At 37.2% G+C, this 18,446-nt stretch overlaps 1 protein-coding gene across 1 annotated transcript in view; it reads left to right on the top strand.

Moving 5' to 3' along the window:
• Positions 1 to 18,446, top strand: part of TTC39B (tetratricopeptide repeat domain 39B) — a 131,174-nt gene that overhangs the window by 33,166 nt on the left and 79,562 nt on the right.

Raw genomic sequence — 18,446 nt, 5'->3', positions numbered from 1 at the left:
AAGAAAATACATGTTAGATGTCTCTTTTATTAAATAATTTCATTAAAATAATAACACTCTGTTTCTGGGCTTCTATAGGTGTGTGTTTATACAAACTACTCTCTACTTGACTGTCTTAGATGTTTTCAATATTAGTATCACTGATTTTCAGAAGAATAGCATTCAGAAATGTCCCCTGTGATGCAGATGTTTTGGATGTGCGATATCAGAAACCCTTCATAAACTTTTAAAATGCAGAATTATAGAGGCCTTGTTGCTTGGCTTCTTTTATTCTACTGTCAACCATGTTATAATTTTTCTTATCCTGAAAATAATAGTTCTTTAACACGAACTACCTTTCTAATTATCTAGCATTTTCTTTTCCATTCATTGCCTCTTTCAGCCTCACTTGGGCTGTATTTATCTGCTGTTACCAGCATTTTCTTTCATCTTCAAATTTTAACTTTCTTTCCATTGGTTTATCCATTTTAGAATTTATCTTGTGTTCATAGGTTTCTTATGCCCATTATTTCTTGTATCCCTTAAGACTGTCTCATCAATAGTTTTGTGTTTCTTTTTCAGTGTTACTAAAATGTCCCTGATACATGCTCCCTTCACCTTAGTTGTAGCAACACTTTATATATAGTAACACTTCACCTATTAGAGAACCTCACCTATTTGGAATAGAGCGCAAAGCCAGAAAGGTAGCCAAAGTATATATTAGAGTCCTTGCTCTAAAATTCTTGCTCTTTATTTGTAGTAGAGGCTTCTATACAGAGTCTATTTACATTTATTCTCACCTGATTCTAATAAATTTTGCTTTGTGGCATAATTTTGCCAGAGTTCTGGGAGATATATTGAGGGGGTGGTTTTAGAGCCAGTTTGTTGATAGTGGAGAAAAATGACGGTGAAAGAAGAAAGAAAATGACATACAGTCATAGAACTCAAAAGCACAGCAGTGTGGATTTCCTTTGCTTAGGAGCACACAACTAGATGTACCTTCTTGGAGAGACAACTCTTTGGTCTTGACAGGTGGTCCTGAGTACAGTCCTAGCCAATATTTACTGGCTGGAGGCCTGGGACCAGTTTCTTTGCGTCTCAGTTTCTTCATTCTCTCATAGATTTTTTGGGAAGATAAAATGAAATTTTAATATGATAATGGGAATAAGCACATAGAAGTAGGTGCTCAGTAAATATTGGTACTCTAAGGCTCTCCCTACCCAGTTGGTGTCAGTCTCCACTGAGCCAACAGTGTTAATGCTGTCTCTGAGACATGAGGAAAAGGTGGGATACTCTTTATTCACAGTGAAAGCTCATTTGGATGGCTTCTTTTATTTCCCCAACACGGTATGATGGATTTATGTCTCCTGCATTACTGACCCTTTTTGGAATCAAAAAGATTGCAGAAGTAATGTTTTTCAACATTTTTATTTTTAAAAAAGTATGCTTTCTTTGATTAGAAATACATGTTAATTATAAAAAAAATCTTCAATTTTTTTTTCATTTTTCCTTTGTCTTAATTTCAGGGTTTGTCAATATTTTTCTTGTCCTTAATTCGTGATGCTACAACATTCCCTTTGTGATCCATTAGCTGCTAAATTCAGTAGAGCTCTTTTCGTTGTGCTGTTTGAACCACACATTTTGGTTTTATGTTTCTAGTGCAGATAGAAATGCTTCAACTTCTCTATAACAAGATTTGGTCCTCTTACCAACCCGATGATTAATTTCTCCCTGGGAAAAATTTCTCCTGAATTTCTAATGAGCAGATGTGAGAGAGGCTTTAAATTGTTTCCACAAAAGAAAACTTATTTCCTGCTCTCCCTTTCTGCTTAATGGATTTACCACTGCAGACGTAGATTTTCCTACTTCTGGATCTTTGTGGTAACAACTGTGTTATTTTAACTAAATGTTTTGGAAAGTTGCTAGGTTTGCAGACTGGTAGATCATACAAACATCTCCACTGTTTAGAACTGGAGGGACAATTAGAGACTCTTTTTTTTTTTTTTTTTTTTTTAACAGTTACTGGCACGTTGAACATGTCCTTTTTAAAAATTAAAACTGTTTATGAACTTTCTGACTTACTTGGCAGAGGAAGTGACCTCTTAGGAAGGGACTGTAAATTAGACCCATCTCATGATCTCTAGAAATTCGCCAGATTAGCTGTGCTGTGGTCTCTTGTTTCCTGATTTGACAATTCCGTGCTAGCATGTGCTGCTAGGGGCTCTGATGATTGGGTATCCTTCTTTCCCAGTATTTGTTCGCAACTACCATTACTAACAATATAGTGATGTAAATAAAGTCTGTTCATAAATTAACTGTGATAGGGCATACAAAGAATAAATAAAATGTTCGGGGGTTTCAAACACAGCTATTTTCTGATTGGGAGTAGGAGCAGCTGGCATTGGTTTCGGGTTTTGAAGGATACCAGGGTTACCTGGGGGTTGTGGACAAAGTGAAATTTGGGTCACTGAAGATTCCAGCCTTTATTATAGAGTAGAGAGAGTGGACTAACCACTTGGAATTATTGTGACTTGGTAGTGTTTCCAATTAATCTCTTTCTCATAAAAACCACAGTGGGCAATGCCACAAAAATCAAATGAACTGGGGGGGCCTGTTTGAGTTCTAGTTAATCAAGATTTTCTCTTTATGGTAGTGTAGAGAGTCAGAGGAGACATTATATTTATGTTCAAAGACTGTTAGAACAGATGCAGGTTTAATATATTCTCAGCAGTGATCTCATCTATTCCATTACCCCTTATTAAAAATTTGAATTTATCCTTACATAGAAATTCATATGTGTTTAATCAGGTCCTGAGGCAGTGTGAATGCAATGGGGCTGAATATGTTTTTGTGCAAGAACTATAGTAAACTTGTCCTTACCTCTAGAAGTTGAAAAAGGTGATAAAGTGACATTTTTAGCTAGGTAATAAGAAGCTTACAATAAAAATAAAAATATTTTGTAGCATAGGATTTCTCATGGACGTTTTCTTCTTCACACCTTCTCTTGTGAACCATAGATTGTAGATTAGAATGAGATAAAGCTTTTAAGGCCATTCTCCCACCCTATCACGTTAGATCAATTAATTACAGTGCAATAGTTTAGTCTGATTTAGGGTTATTTAGGGTGAAAAATTAGCGAATGATAGTTTGAAAACGTCTAGTTAAAATCTTTCTTCATGGTGGTTAAATTATAAATAGTAACTATAGGCAGAACTGGATTTATTTTCATTTTTCTCTGATTTTTTTTGGGCCCAACTTATCTAGGCAATACAGATGTTGCTCAGATCTAGAGAGGTAGCACCTGATTTTTCTTAACCAGGTTTGCACTTAATTTTTTTATTGGATCTAAGATGCCATTGACATTGTTATCTAATATACCACTAAGGAAGGAAAAAACATGGAGAATTTTATGGGAGACTTTGCATGAGGGAAAGGAAAAATAAAATGGTCATTCAGAACACACAGTAAGGAAACTGTGTATTTCAATCTTGGTACTAGGTGGGTGGGGGGGACCTCTTATGAGATGTTCTGCTCTGAGAATTTTTTAATTTATATCCCATAAAAATCCCTGTTTTAAGTTTATAATTCATCGAAGTTTAGTATATTTATAGTTATATAACTGTCACTACAATCTAATTTAAAACATTTTATCACTTGAAAAAGAAACCTGGTACCCCTTGACAGTCACTTCCTTTTCCACCTTCACCCCTGGGCAACCACTAATCTAACTTATGTCTCCAGATTCGTCTCTATAGACATTTTATAAAAATAGAATCGTAGGTGTCCTTTTGTGTCTGGCTTTCGAGGTTCATTCATGTTGTACCCTGTATCAGCACTTCATTCCTTTTTATGACTCAATAATAATCAGATGTATGGACATACCACATAAGTTCATGGACATTCAGGTTCTTTCCAGTTGTGGGCTACTATGATTAATGCTTTTCCAAATAATTATGTACAAGTCTTTGTGAATATGTTTGCAGTTCTCTGGCATACCTACCTAAGAGTGGAATTGATGGGTCCTATGGGACGTCTGTGTTTAACTTCTTAACACTCTAACAGTTTGAATCAGAAGCTGGTTTTTGGTCTGGAATATTAGTTACCAGTGTGATCTTGACAACTTGAAGCAGGTTATTTAATTTTATGTGGATCAGGTTCATGGTGCTGTCAGGTAATTGGCAGAAGCAAATGCAGATTCTTACCCTAAGAACGTCACTTTGATCTTGGCCAATTAGAGTTGCTGGCAATTTTAAGACGCATCCTGATTTCAGAGATATTACATATAAAAAATCATGTATCATAGAGTCAATGAAATATAGTAAATGGAAATAAAAGTTCTCTAAAAAGCTCCAAGTGAGCAGTATCTCCAGTGTGTTTTTCCTATATTGAATTGCTTTTCTGTGTATTCTCTTTGGTGCTACTGTGTCTCCTTTGACAGTCTGCCATTGTATTGAAACTTCCAAAATCAATAATTCTTTACATAAAGCTATTGAGAGAGAGTGTATGCACATTTTGTTCAGGTATACATATTCCATACATGCTCCCTTTTATTATAGGGGAGTGACAAGATTTCGTAGCTTGAAGGAAAGCTCCTTAATGACCTTTTGGTCCAATTGTCACATCTTATCAAAAAGGCCCAGCAGAGGTAGAAGACTTGGTATTTTTGGTGCCAAAATAAATGATCTGGGAATCTCTAGGGGCAGGGCCTTTGCCATTGTGGTTACCCTTATTGTGGGCTTAGGAACCTCTCTGTCACTCAACCCTGGGTAGCAATGTCCAGGATGTGCCTGAAAGCCAGAGGGACCCAGCTTCCAGTGCTGAATTTCTCACCACCTCCAACAGGGACTTTCTGGACTTGGCAACTGCTCTGTGCTGCTTTGTCTGGGACTTTTCTGATAATTGCAATGGGAAATAGTTCCCATCATTGCTTATTTGATCACCCACTTAGATGTTTTGCAAATGCCTTAATTAATATGTTCCACATTGAACTCTTGATATCTGCCTCCTTGACCCATCTGAAACCTTTTCCTCTCCAGTCTTCTCCAACTCTATAAAGTTTCTACCCACTTGCTCAAGCCAGATGCTTGGGAGACATCTTTGATTCCTTCCCTTTCCTTTAACTTCCATCTTACCAAGTCTGAAGATTTCTACCTCCATAATTTATTTCCTATCTGTTCACTTTTCTTTCTCCCCTCTCTACTACATTAGCTTGAAGTACTCTCAGATTTTGCCTAGATTTAAGACCCTCCTAGTGTGTTTTCTTGTTTCCTTTGTTCATTCTCCTTGCACCTTCCTAACTGCACCCACTCATTCTCTACACAATAGTCAAAATTATTTTATTTCTAAAGGAAATGTAGTATGAAAAAATTTAACTATATATATATAAAAATATCAAGGGTAGTAAACTGAACTCCTGTGTACTCATCACTCACCTTCCACAGGTGTCAACTCAAGATTAATCTCATTTAATCTATAATCCACCCCTAGGTTATTTGGAATCATATCCTAGACATTATAATTTATTTTTACCTATAATTATTTCAGTCTGTACTTCCTAAAAACAAGGAACTTCTCTTATATAACTACTATTCAAATATCAAGGTCAGGAAAATAACATTGATATGAACTTTCATCCCTTATATGGCATTGTTTTATCTGTATTTTAATATGCAAATATAAAAGATAGGTCTTTTTTTAAAAACATCACAAGACTGTAATCACACCTGAAGAAATTAACAATATTCATCAACTATCCTGTCACTGTTCAAATTTCCCCAATTGTCTCATATTTTATTAATAGCATATTTATTTAAATCAGGACAGAGTGATTCTTCTTGAAATTAAATTAGATAAGGTCACTCTCTTGCTTAAATCTGTCCATGAGTTTTCATGTCTCTGAGGATGAAGGCCTTGATCTACCTCGGTCCACAAGGCTTGAGGTACTCAGGCCCACATATACTACTTCCTCCTAGTTAGGGCAACTCTCACCCTCATTCACTGCCCTCCAGCCACAAGCCTCATGTAGTTTTCTGACTGAGCAAGCCCTTTGTTGCCCTAGATTTGTGCATGTAAGTGTCTCTGACTAGAGTGACTTCTTCCCACTTGTCCCAGGGCTGCTTCTGGCTGTCCTCAGCTCTTAGCTGGGATGTCCTCCCACCTTTTTTAATGACTACACTTAAATGGGTTACTACTCCCTCATTTCTTTATCTTGGTTTCCTGTTTGTTTCTCTCATTCTGTTTCTCATTTTGTAGCTAATTGTTAGTTGGTTTTTAACTGTCTGTTCCTTGTTTTTTGTTTTTTTTTTTTTTTTTTTTAATCTTTATAGCACCTGGTGTTCCTAGGTGGACCGTCTGTTCCTTTGGGCTCTAAGTTCCATGAGGATAGGACTGGTCTATGCTGCTCATCACAGTGTACTCTATACCCAAGCACCATGCTTGGGTGCAGAGTACACATTATATATATATATATATATATATATATATATATATATATGTATATATATATATATGTATGTGTATACACACACATGTATACACACACACATATATACACACACACATACATACACACATTTTATATATATATAATGTGTACATATATATAATGTATATATATAGTCATATTGGGAGCTCTGCTGCTATTTCTGTCAAAGTGCAAGAAATTTTGATATAGTTATTTTCATAGAATCTTACAATGGTTATCTTCTGCTATAAAACATTATAAAAAGTAAAACATTCAAGAAAAGAAAACAGTTTGTGAAATTTAACAATTATTTGAGAAATAAGAGTAACCGTTATCCTCGACTACTTCCCCATGTTTGAGGCCCACCTCGTCAGAACAGGGATAAGGGGAGCGTGCCTACTTTGCATGGTTTAACAAATGTTTTGTCAAGTACATTCTCTACATCAGGCTTTGAGTTAGTTCGGGGGCGGGGGCCGGGGGGAGAGATTTGACAAAGGGAATGTGGATCTGGATGGGAGTCTTCAGGAAGTCTCCCTTTTTAGCACCTCTCCAACGAGCTCTTAGTGTCGATATGGTCCAGGGGCTGAGGAGTGGCAGGACTTATGTGTGGGGATGTAACATATGGCTTTGCATTGTTCTTAGTGATGAAGAAAAAAATGTTGAAGATTTTATTGTTTAAATATTAAAAGAAATTCTGTATTGTTTGGGTTGGAAAGTGTATTTTAAGCATGACGCTAATAGGAAAAAAGATAGTTTTGACCATTTTGACAAAATCCTTGTAAACCCAGTTAAAAAAGAAGTAACTGGGAAAAAACTTGAGCATTTTTGAAAGAGGATTAATTTCAAAAAACATCAAGAAAAAACACTTTGATGGAAAAATTGGCAAAAGGATATATGCAGATAACTAAAAAGAAAAAATATGAGTCAGTAAGGCTACTGTATCAATTTCCGATGGCTGCTGTAACAAATTACCACAAACTTGGTGGCTTGAACAACACAAATTTATTCTCTTACAGTTCTAGAGGTCCAAAGTCTGAACTGAGTTTCATGAATCAATACTAAGGCATTGCCATGATCATGCTCCCTTAGGAAATTTTAGGAGAGAATCCATTTTCTTTCCTATTTCCAGCCTTGACAGCTGCATTTTGTTTACTCCTTGGCTCATGGCTCCTTCCTCTGATTTTAACGCCAGTAGCATAGTATTTTCAAATTCCTCTGTTTCCATGGGCCTATCACCTTCTGCCTTCTCTGTCAAATATCTCTCTGCTTCCTTGTTATAAGGATACTTACGATTATATTTAGGGCCTACCCAGATAACTCATGACAGTCTCTCCACTTCAAGATCTTTAATTTAATTATACCAACATAGACTCTTTTTTCATGTCAGGTAACACCATAGGTTCCAGGGATTAGGACCTGGATATTTTTGGAGACCATTATTTAGCCCAACACAGCTAAAAATAGCATGCATGGTAGAGCAACATACACACAATTATTTTATTTGGAATTGGTTATCAGCATGTAGGATTACAGGGTATTTATAATTTCAAAAGTCCTTTCATATCTTTATGCAATGTCAGAATTTTTATGGCATATATTTTGCTAATGACCAGAAGAAATAAATTACTTTCAATTTGGGAAAAAGGATTAAAAAATAGACTTTACTTTTTAGAACAGTTTTAGATTTACAGAAAGGTTGAGATGACAGTACAGAGAGTTCCCTATGCCCAGTTTCCCCTCTTATTAACATCTTCCATTAGTATAATAATTTACTACAATTAATGAAACAGTATTAATACATTATTACTAACTAAAGTTCATACTTTATTCAGATTTTCTTAGTTGTTGCCTAATTGGCTATGATCGTTTCTCAGGCTTTTCCTTCTTTTTGAAAATTTTGAGGAATACTAGTCAGATATTTTGTAGGATGTCCCTTTATTGGAATTTGTTGGATGTTTTTCTGATAGTAAGACTGGGATTATAGGTTTTTGGGAGAAAGAACACTGAGACAAAGTGCCATTTCATCACATCATATCAAGGATACACACTATTAACATGATTTGTCACTGTTGATGTTGGCCGTGATCACCTGACAGGGTTTGTGTTTGTCAGGTTTCTTCATTGTATAGTTACTTTTTTTCTAGGTGCAGGGGTTATGTTCCTTCTACATGATGGCAGAGAATCAGAGTAACTACATGCATTTGAATATTTTTTTTCTCTTAGATTGTATCAAGATGGTCATTTCAAAAACCCATGTCAAATTGTCATATTTATTCCAGTATTTTCAAAGGAGTTTTTTTCAGCTTTTATGGAATTCTGAGCATGGCTTAATTAATTTTAGATTGACAATCTTTTAGAAATATGTGATAAGTCATCATTTTAGGGATGTCCGAAATTACCTACTTGTGTGGTCTACCTTTTGTACTTTCTCAAAGGTTATGTTTAAATACAAGTTAGATCAATCGTTTTCTTACACGTTGCACATTATTCACAAAAATATACCTGGATTTAAAGTTTCTTTGGATATAGGAAAAAGAGTATTAGATAAAAGATATTTATTTTGATGGGAAAATTTAGGCGTGAAATACACCATACTAATAATTTTGCATTTGGCTTTGCTATTCTTTTTTTCTTCTTTGAAAGGCCTTGACCTTCACAAGGCCAAATCTCTTACATATTTCTAAAGTGTCCCATAGTTCTCCTTTGAAGTATAGTACTTGTCACATTTGCTGTCATTTGGTGAATATCTGGCTTCCTGGCTGGACCGAGAGCTCCATGGTAGCAGGGACCATGGTTGTTTTCCTCACTACTGTATCCCCCATGCCTAGCACATAGTAGGCACACAAATCATGGTGATCGTCATTGCATGTTCTCCTTTGAGCACTTTTAGAAAAACAGGTGATTAACAATGGGTCACATTTATCATAACATAATGCTATGTTTAAAAAGTAGTGTACAGCAATAGAATTCAAGAAAAAATGCATGTGTATATATATGGAAGAAGATGATGAAGTAAATATTGAAAAATATTAATAGTAGTTATCTTTGGGTTATGAGATTATGTCTAGTTTTAACTTTCTTCTTTGTTTTCTAGTTTTCTCCAAGGAGTTTATTAATTTATAATGAGGAACACATTACCTAAAACTTTTATAATCAGATAAAATGGTGAGCCCCATCATAAAAAATGGTTCAGTTCTAGTCTGTGCAAGAGTCCTTAAGGCAAGACAAGAAAGTTGCCAAGTCACTGATCGTCTCTCTGCCAACTTAAAAAAATTTTCATTAAAACAAGTTCAAATATTGTTTATCTGATATTAATTTCAAATAGTATGGCTATGTTATGTGTGTTTAATTGACTTCACTAATTTAACTTCTGTGATTTAACCTGTTAGACTAAAAACTTCAGAGATCATGATTTACCCTTATTTAGATTTTCAAAAAGTCCATGGGATATAAAATCCAAGTCTAACCTGGGAGTATCAGCCTGCTCTTAACATTTTTCTTGAAATAAAAGAATTAATTCATTGTATTCTGCAATTGGCCCTTTTTTGGTGTAGGTAAATCCCTAGACTATATGAAAAATCATCAAAAGACCCTGTAGATTTTATAAATCCAGGCCATTTGTACTTTTCTTGCCCATTTCCCTAGGGTAATTAAACGGTGATGGATTAGCATTAGGCTGCAGCAGAGATTGGGGAGAAAATATCTCCCGGCATTCCTTCCTGCAGAAGCATCAGCTACAGCAGTGAGTGTAGCTGCCACTTTAACTGACATGTCTTAAATTCTGCCCTGGGAAGCTCTGGGATGCTGTCAGCTGCCTCGGCAACTTCTTTTCTCATGCCCGGTAATTGAGAGTCTCACTGGAGACCAAGAAATAAAACAGAAATTGAGGATTTTTGTTGGCTTTTAAATTGAGGACAGTCTCTTTGTTGGCTTTTTAAAAATCTGGTAGAAGAGAGGGAAAGGCATCTTCACAGTGGGGCTAGATTCATTCCTCCAAAGTTACAGCTGGTCTAAATCTGTGAGTATGTTGTATTTATTTAGCTGTTCCTGGGGGTATGATGGCAACATTCTCTATGGATCTGTGAGGATTTAATTCAAGGAAAGCGATGCCGGTTTTAAAAATCGGAGTTAATTTCCTTGGAGACCTGCAGTTTTGTTAGTTGACATTTTCTTCTTTAAAGGCTTCAAGTCAAGCTTGCCAGGGCGTTTCTCCCTCCACCCCTGCCCCCCACTTTAACCCCCTAAGGTGAGTGCTGAAATCAGAGAAAATAACAAATCTTGCTGCTGCAGAGGCTGCGGTTTTCCCGGATGCCATGGCTGGTTTATTAGTGCTGCAAGATATGCATGGGGCTGCAGAACAATAGAAGGATGATGATGGCTCACTTGCTGTGAAATGTGTTTGCCTTATGTCCTTTGCTGGCTTCATTATAGGGTTTTGTTTTGTTAGGGTGATTAAAACCTTCAAGAAAGATTGAGCACACTGACATACTCTCAGAATAGAGTGGGTTGATAGTCAGCCTTCACCCGTCACCTTGCCGTGTTGGCTTGACCCTGTCTCTCCGTAGCAGATTACAGTAAATGGGAGTTACCAAAAAATGACCTTCACAGGATCACCCTTTTCTAATTGTGTATTTGAATCGGTGCCATTTTTTTTTTTTTTTCTGGTGACGCAGACCTTTTAATCTGAACATCTGTCCTTAGTCATTGTGTCCCACTTTCCTCCATTGGAATTTATTGGAGGCTAGAACTGTAATCTTGCTGAATTATTATTGAATCAATTTTGAAAAATTTGTAAAGATAAAGGTTAAATTTTGGTTCCCACCATAACCCCCATATGTTCTTGATTTGTTTCTGTTAAATGAAAGTCTTATTATTTTAGTGAACCTGATTCATATCATTTTGCTCATATCATTCCTTTATCTTAAATCACGTTAGTTAAAGTGATTTCTAAAAGTTGCTGTGTTCGGAGATGAGAAGTCAAAATACTTTTAAACACCAACTGGTAACAGTTATCTTTGAAAATGCAGAATATATTTGACTTAAGGTAGCATATGAGCTTTGTGGGTGTCAGTATTTTGGTGGATTTCCTGCAGCATAAAATAAATTTAAAAATTAAAAAAAAACTTTCCACCACCCAGAGATCAAACATCTGTTGTTTTTATTTTTAGTCATTTTGTCATACCTAAATGCAGTACCTTTGAATTTAATTAGGAAGGAGTCCTAAAAATTGTAACTTCTGCCTTACCTAGACTTGCAAAAAATTTCATTTATTCACTAATTTACTCATTTCATTCATTCATTCAACAAATGTTTACAGGTTTTGCAAAGCTCTTGCCACGCTCTCAGATATGCTTGAGTTGGAAAGAGATTTTGGACATCATTTAATTTAATAAGCATGTGATAGACACTATATAAAGTGCTGGTTTTAGATCAGTAAATCAGCAATAGTCTCTGCTTTAGAGGAGTTCACATCCTAGTTGGGAGAGGAAGGGAAATTGGTTATGTTAGTACATTCTAGTAAGTCATTGATTTGTTAGTTCAATAATTACTTATTGAGTGCTGTAATGCTGGGGGTATTATCATGGGCACTGTGCTGGGCCCCAGGGATGAGGTAGAGAATAAGGCAGAGATGCCCTGCCCTCTGGAAGCTCTTAAGGGCTGTGGTAGAGACGTGACGGGGTGTTGTGAGATATACAGTAAGGGGATAAGGTTTTCACTATCATTTACTGAACATCTGCTGTGGATCAGCTTCCAGTTGGTACTCTATCCATGAATCTTCCCTTCATCGCTGTAAACTAGTTACTATTTCTCCTCTAATAAGCAAGTAAACCAAGGTACGGAGAAGTCAAGTAATTTGCTGAAGATCACACAGGAAGTGAGGAGGGGAATTAGAATTCAAACCCAGATGTGACTTGATTTCAAATATGTGCCTTTTCACAGTGGTCCCCAAACTAGGCTGCTCATCAGAGTTACCTGAGCTCCAAAAGGGAAACTGTTTATTATAGGCCATCCTTATGACTCTGGGCAGCTAGATGTAGGAACCATCCTTATAATATTTCCTCCATTTATAGATGAGAGGAGAGAAAGGATAGATTATAGAGTAGTTAAAATAGAGCCAGGAACTAGGTTTCCTGATTTGCTAGCCACCGTTCAATCCATTACAATATCTTAGAAGATATCAAGATGTCAAAAGCAGAATAGAAAACAAACAACAGACTAAAATTAACCAACCAAATAACCAAACCAAACCAAACCAAACCAAACCAAACCAAACCAAAATAATAACATGATCACCTTGAATCTCTAAAGGTGTTTGGCTGGTCTTGGCTCTTAAGAAGAACCCCTGGCATACCTAACCCACCTGCCCTGACACCCCTGAATCAGAGGTCTCCCTTTGCTGCCTTGAGAATGAACAAGTTTTTCTCAAAGCAAATATCTTGCCTTATTAATATTCACTTAGTCACTAACAGTTTATTGGGGGATATAGATGAGAAACTCTCTTTGGGATGTAGTGGGATAAATGTGTGGAGCAGGTCAGGGTTCTGTGGGAGCAAAGATGAGAGGTGACCAACCTAACCTTGGGTGATGGACAGGAGTCCTGGGAGATCCTGACCCTTTAGGGCTTCCTGGAGATGTCTGAAGTTAGGCAGGTATTGCTAGATACCTGGGCAATTGGGTCTAGCAGGAGAGTTTATTAGTAAGTGAGAGGCCCTGAGATAAGAGATATTATTGGAGGAGAGTAAAAACGTTCTCCTATACTATCTTAGGTTAATTTCCTGGGGCTTTACAAATTAAATGAACAAAAAACAGATTAGTAAGAGAAAAGAAAAGTTTAATTACATACATATACAAAGTTCATAGGAGTTCACAAAGAAATGTGCCTCAAGGAGGTGGTTAGAATTTGGGGCTTATATACCATCTTAACAAAGGGTAATAAAGCATATTGAAAAGGCTAGACACAAGAAAAGGGATTTTGGGCTTCTGAATGGGGGTAGGTTATGGGAAGGTGACTAGGAAATGTATGGTAAGTAAGAATTGGCTAGTAAGGTGTGTTTTGCAAATAAGAATCCTTTTCTGGTGATAAGAGTTATCTCTGGGCTAGTTTTCTTTCTAGTGTGGCAGAAGGCTACACCTTTAGAGAGAGAAATTTATGCCCTGCTGTTAGACAGAAATGGGGAGGGCAGAGAGCAAATCGCCTTAGCCTTCAAACAATCTTTCTGTCAAAATGGCATATTTTGGGGGTGACCTACTCTGATCCCCTTCACCATGGTCTCTTCGAGGTTTGCCAAGAAGCTTGGGAAGAGGAAGAGAGATGCTAAGGGTGCCTTGTCAAGGAGCTGTGGCAAGGGCAGTGACAAGCCACCGAAGTGTTTTCATCATGAAGATTACATGGATTTATATTTAGACTGGACTTCCTGGCCGCAGTGTGGGGACTGGGAAAGAAGTGTGCTGCAATCCTATAATACGACACCTTGCTCCTGGTTCTAAGACTCTAGCCAGAGTTATTAATAATTTAGGGCTTGAGTAGGTTTTTATGGCCTAGGTTGAGAATATAACATGTGTGTGCATTTCTGTATGCATGTATATATGCACAGAAGACATACATATATAGTTACAGATATATTTTAATTATTATCTTTATAGAAAATATGTTTTAATTTCCAACTCAGTTACTTATATACAGAGTTATAGGAAATAACGCACTTACAACTTACATAGTTTCTAATCTCCCATTTTTCACATCAACTCTCTAAATTAATTAGCAGAAGGTTCTGAGTCCTGTCACGAGATAGGGCATTTTGAGGCTCTGTGTGGTTTCCTGAACGTGGCAGGAAAGGTGGTTTAGTGCCTTTTTGCTGTGTCATCATTATATCTCAGTTGAGAAGACATGAACTAGAATCTTTTTAAAATGTTTTCTGTGCCAGGCCCAGTACCTATGGTAAATCTGTCTTAGTATCTTCAGCAACTGTGTCAATTGTCACTCCTTTTTTACAGATGAGTAAGATGAGGTGCACAAAGGTTAAATTATTTGTCCAAAGCCATTTAGAGTGCTTACCATGAGTCCATGACACCAAAAGTTGGCCGATCTGTTCTCCTTAAAGCTGTTGTATTGTGTCCATTGTAGCCATAGGTTGATTGGGGGGGGTGGTGGTGCAGGCAGTCCTATACTTTTGTTATTGTTATTAATCCACAGCGCACCCCTGGATACATGTGTCATGAAAAATGCTTAGTGTTTTTGGCTTCCTGTCCAGAGAGATTCCTAACATTTTTCACTTGCTTTCCACTTTTTAACGCTACATTTACACTTATGTCTTTGGCTCATTTTAGAAAGGGCAGGACTGCATAAATGGGCAGAGTACATGAACATGAGTTTGATATACATTTTATTTGTGGGTTACTTTTCTTTTGATATTTCATCAGTTTGCAGGTGTGAAAAGTCTTCAGTGATCATTGAAGTGGTATGAATGAGTTTCTCTAGTAATCATTTTAGATTAGTGGGTTGTGGAATATCTTATTTCAAGTCATTATAAGTGAGTATTTTAGACAGCAGGGAAGTATAGGACTAAGATTTGAATTTCCCTTGGGTTTGGGGCTATAGTATTATCTTGTTAGTGGATGGGGCAGAATTTGAGTCTTTTCAGGATCCAGCAAGGCAGGCCCTACTATATAGCATTTATGTGTTATCACCCCGCCCTTATATTAGTTTAGGGGGTTTTGTTTTTGTGTTTTTGTGTTTTCTAAGCAATATCCCTGTATAGCAAAACCATTTTGTGTGTTTGCTTGATATTATAGGCTGAATACAGCATATTAACAATGAAAACAGTTTACACATTGAAGAGCTAAAGAAAATTAAACTTGACACTTAATTACCTGAGTATTTATATACTTCTCTTTCTCTTTTGTTTGTCTTTCCTAATAGATGTTTGTGGGGAAAGCCCTTGTGTTTACTGAAAGCTGCTTATTTGTGAATATTTGTGATAATATATTCATGGGTACTTTCCATGCTCTACGTATGTGACATAAAATGCCAAGTATTAGGACTATATTTGGCACAAGGACGCTAATATAGAACCAATAAAAATATCATTCATTTAAAAAATCATCGAGCATCTCTTGGCTAAGCCAGAGAGTTCCTGTCCTTAAAAGGTTTATAATCTATTCACCGCAACTAAAAAGTAATCCAATAATTATACTGTGATGAGTTTTAAATTCTGACCAGTGAACCCAGAGAGACACGTTAACTAGCCTGAAAAAAATGACTTGGCTAGCCTTTATTTCAAGAGCCAAATGAAAAGAAAACTTATTTTCAGCATTGCTTTTAAAAAATTTCTTTCTTTTGCTACTCTTTGTTTCATGTTGTGATGTTTTAAAAGAAATGATAAACAACTTCCTCCCCTTCAGTGTCACACTGAAAACCTGCATTTGCTCTGCATCCCTCCTTTGAGGGACTTAATGAAAATAGCAAAGTATTACTTTAGTGGCCTCTGCCCTTCAGAAAATGTGGAACTGCTGAGCAGCAGGAACATAATGGTCTGCCTAATAGGAAGTTCTTGGCCCTAGTCACTTAAATCTGTAACAACATCAGCACCACATTTATGTGATGTTTCAGTTTAAAGAGTGATTTTTATAAAATTGAATGCATTTCCTCCTCCTGTGAGTTTAACAGGACAGGTATTGTTATTTCTCCTCTGGCATGTGTGTGTGTGTGCGCATGTGCCTGCATGTGTGTGTGCATGCACGCCCTCCCACCCCAATTTTTTTTTCATTGTGGTAAAATACATGTAACATAAACTTTGCCATCTTAACCATTTTTAAGTGTACCGTTTAATGGTAGTAAATACCTTCATAACACTGTGTAACCATCACCACTATCCATCTCTAGAACTCTCTTCATTTTATAAATCTAAAATCCTCTGCCCATCAGGTAATAGCTCTCCCCTCTCCCCAAGCTCCTAGCAACCACCATTCTACTTTGTTTCTATGATTCGTATCCATTCTCTGATTTCGCAGATGAAAACACTGAGGCCCATCAAAGTGAGCGAATAGTGCAGATGCACACTGCTTGCCAGTGACGGGTTCACCTAGGATAGAAACCCCAGTATCCTGCCTTGTGTCTCAGTTGGGTGGTGAAAAAAAAGTAATTAATAAATTAGGTGGAAGTTATCTGTTAGAAAAAGAGAGCCCTCTGATAGGGAATTTTTTTTTTTTTAATTAAAAAGATCGGCAAAGAAAAGCAGCAAACTGAAACAGGAGCTGTACATATCTCTTGCCAATCCAACATTCCATTCTTATTTGTTTTCAATAGTGTGAAGGAATATGATTTGCTTTGCCTAAGGAAAGAATTTGAAGGGACACAGGATCTGGTTTTAGTTTCCACTGTCAGTGATTTACTTTGGCTGTGGGCAAGAGAAACAGCATTTTCTTTTTTCTAAAGAGACAGTAAATTCTACCCTCTATTTTCTTAGTGGGCAGGGTCTGAGGCATACATTATATTTTATACGAAAATGATTTTTTTTTTCTTTTCAACTGTTCTCAATTTGCTCTGGAACTGTCATCCCCACTGAGGATGGGGAAAATACATTGTCAATTAAAGATGACATCGTCTGCTCAGGTTTCAGTCTTTTTTGGAGTGACTCTGGTTTTCTTGGGGGAGTGGGAGAGGCAGGTGCCCAGTCAAGGACTTTCCACTCTGCATCAGCCCTACCTCTCTGTGCCGGAGGAAGCGGTGCAGCGAAGGAACACTGCTCTGGGTATTGCTTTCTGGTTGGAGGCTTCATGCAGTTGTTTTTGTGTTGACTTCTGTCCTTGCTACTGTTAGATAGGACAAAGGTCTCAAGGTCTGGGCAGGTCCTACTAAATGCTATTCTTGCTAAATGTTAAAATGTAGCACAGTATTTCGCAGATGCAGTTGTAACCGGATGAGCTTGATCGGAACCCAACCAGATAAGTTTAGCCAACTGCAAAGAAGAGATCAACATGTTTTAACAAACAGTGAATATAAGCAATGGCTAAGCCTCCCTTCAGGGAGACAGAGCTCTGGATGTGAATCCCCTTTACTTGCTGCAAGTACATAAAACTACCTGACTACAACCACATCTGGTTCTTGAATAGGACACCCCAAGCAATGAACCCATTGTGTTTGGTTACACTGTCTTCTGCCACCCAGACATCTGTGTTGGTTGTACTTGTTGGTGTGCCCATGACCCCGAGGGCTTAGCATTTTCTATTAGTATCGGCTGGTCCAGTGCCCGAGGTCCGCTGACCACTCATTTGATCCCTATCTCTGCCCTTTGTTACAGGGTCATCTAAGCTGTCTTTTAAAAACATTTTCTTACTTCACTAATTCCAAACAGCGAAAAAGCATGAGAATAATACAGAGAACTTAATGGATGCCCTTAATCCATTTTCAGTATTTTGCCACATTTTTATTATTATTCGCTCTCTGTATACACATTATTACCTATTTTTCTAAGTCATTTGTGAGTAGCAGCTCTAGAAGATGGGTTAGAAGGACAAATGGAAACTTTCAAGTAAACAAGGGAAGGAAGTGTCTCGAAATAGCTTTTATGTTCTTTCCTTTTCTCTGCTTTCCTCCAACTCTTTGTTCTTTCAAGTTAAGCTTCTCTGCTTCCTTGAACTCTTCCTTTTATTGAACTGGCTTTGAGTCCTTTCTCTCCCTGGCTGTTGACATCTAGCTACATTTCCAGCCATTGGGCATCTTAGAACAGTGTGTCTTGAACATCAGATATACCAGGTGTGGTTGGTCTGACCGGATGGGAGTGGTGCTAGTCCCCATTCGCTTGTTTGTCCATTTATTCAGTCAGTCAGTACAGTCTTATTGAAGCTTTCTGCTTGCTAGGCAGATCTGCTTAGGCAGACACTTGGCACATAGCTTGCTGACGTCACATGTGCTCTGTTTGGAGCTGTGATACCATCCTGCCTTCAAGGAGTTTATACTTTGACCAGTAGATGATTATATATTTAAAAAATGAGCCAAGTAAAA

Source organism: Rousettus aegyptiacus, unplaced genomic scaffold (genome assembly GCF_014176215.1).
Source record: "Rousettus aegyptiacus isolate mRouAeg1 unplaced genomic scaffold, mRouAeg1.p scaffold_m13_p_3, whole genome shotgun sequence".
Classification (NCBI taxonomy): domain Eukaryota; kingdom Metazoa; phylum Chordata; class Mammalia; order Chiroptera; family Pteropodidae; genus Rousettus; species Rousettus aegyptiacus.
The sequence above is the reverse complement of the archived record's forward strand: the minus strand, read 5'-3'. Positions and strand labels throughout refer to the sequence as shown.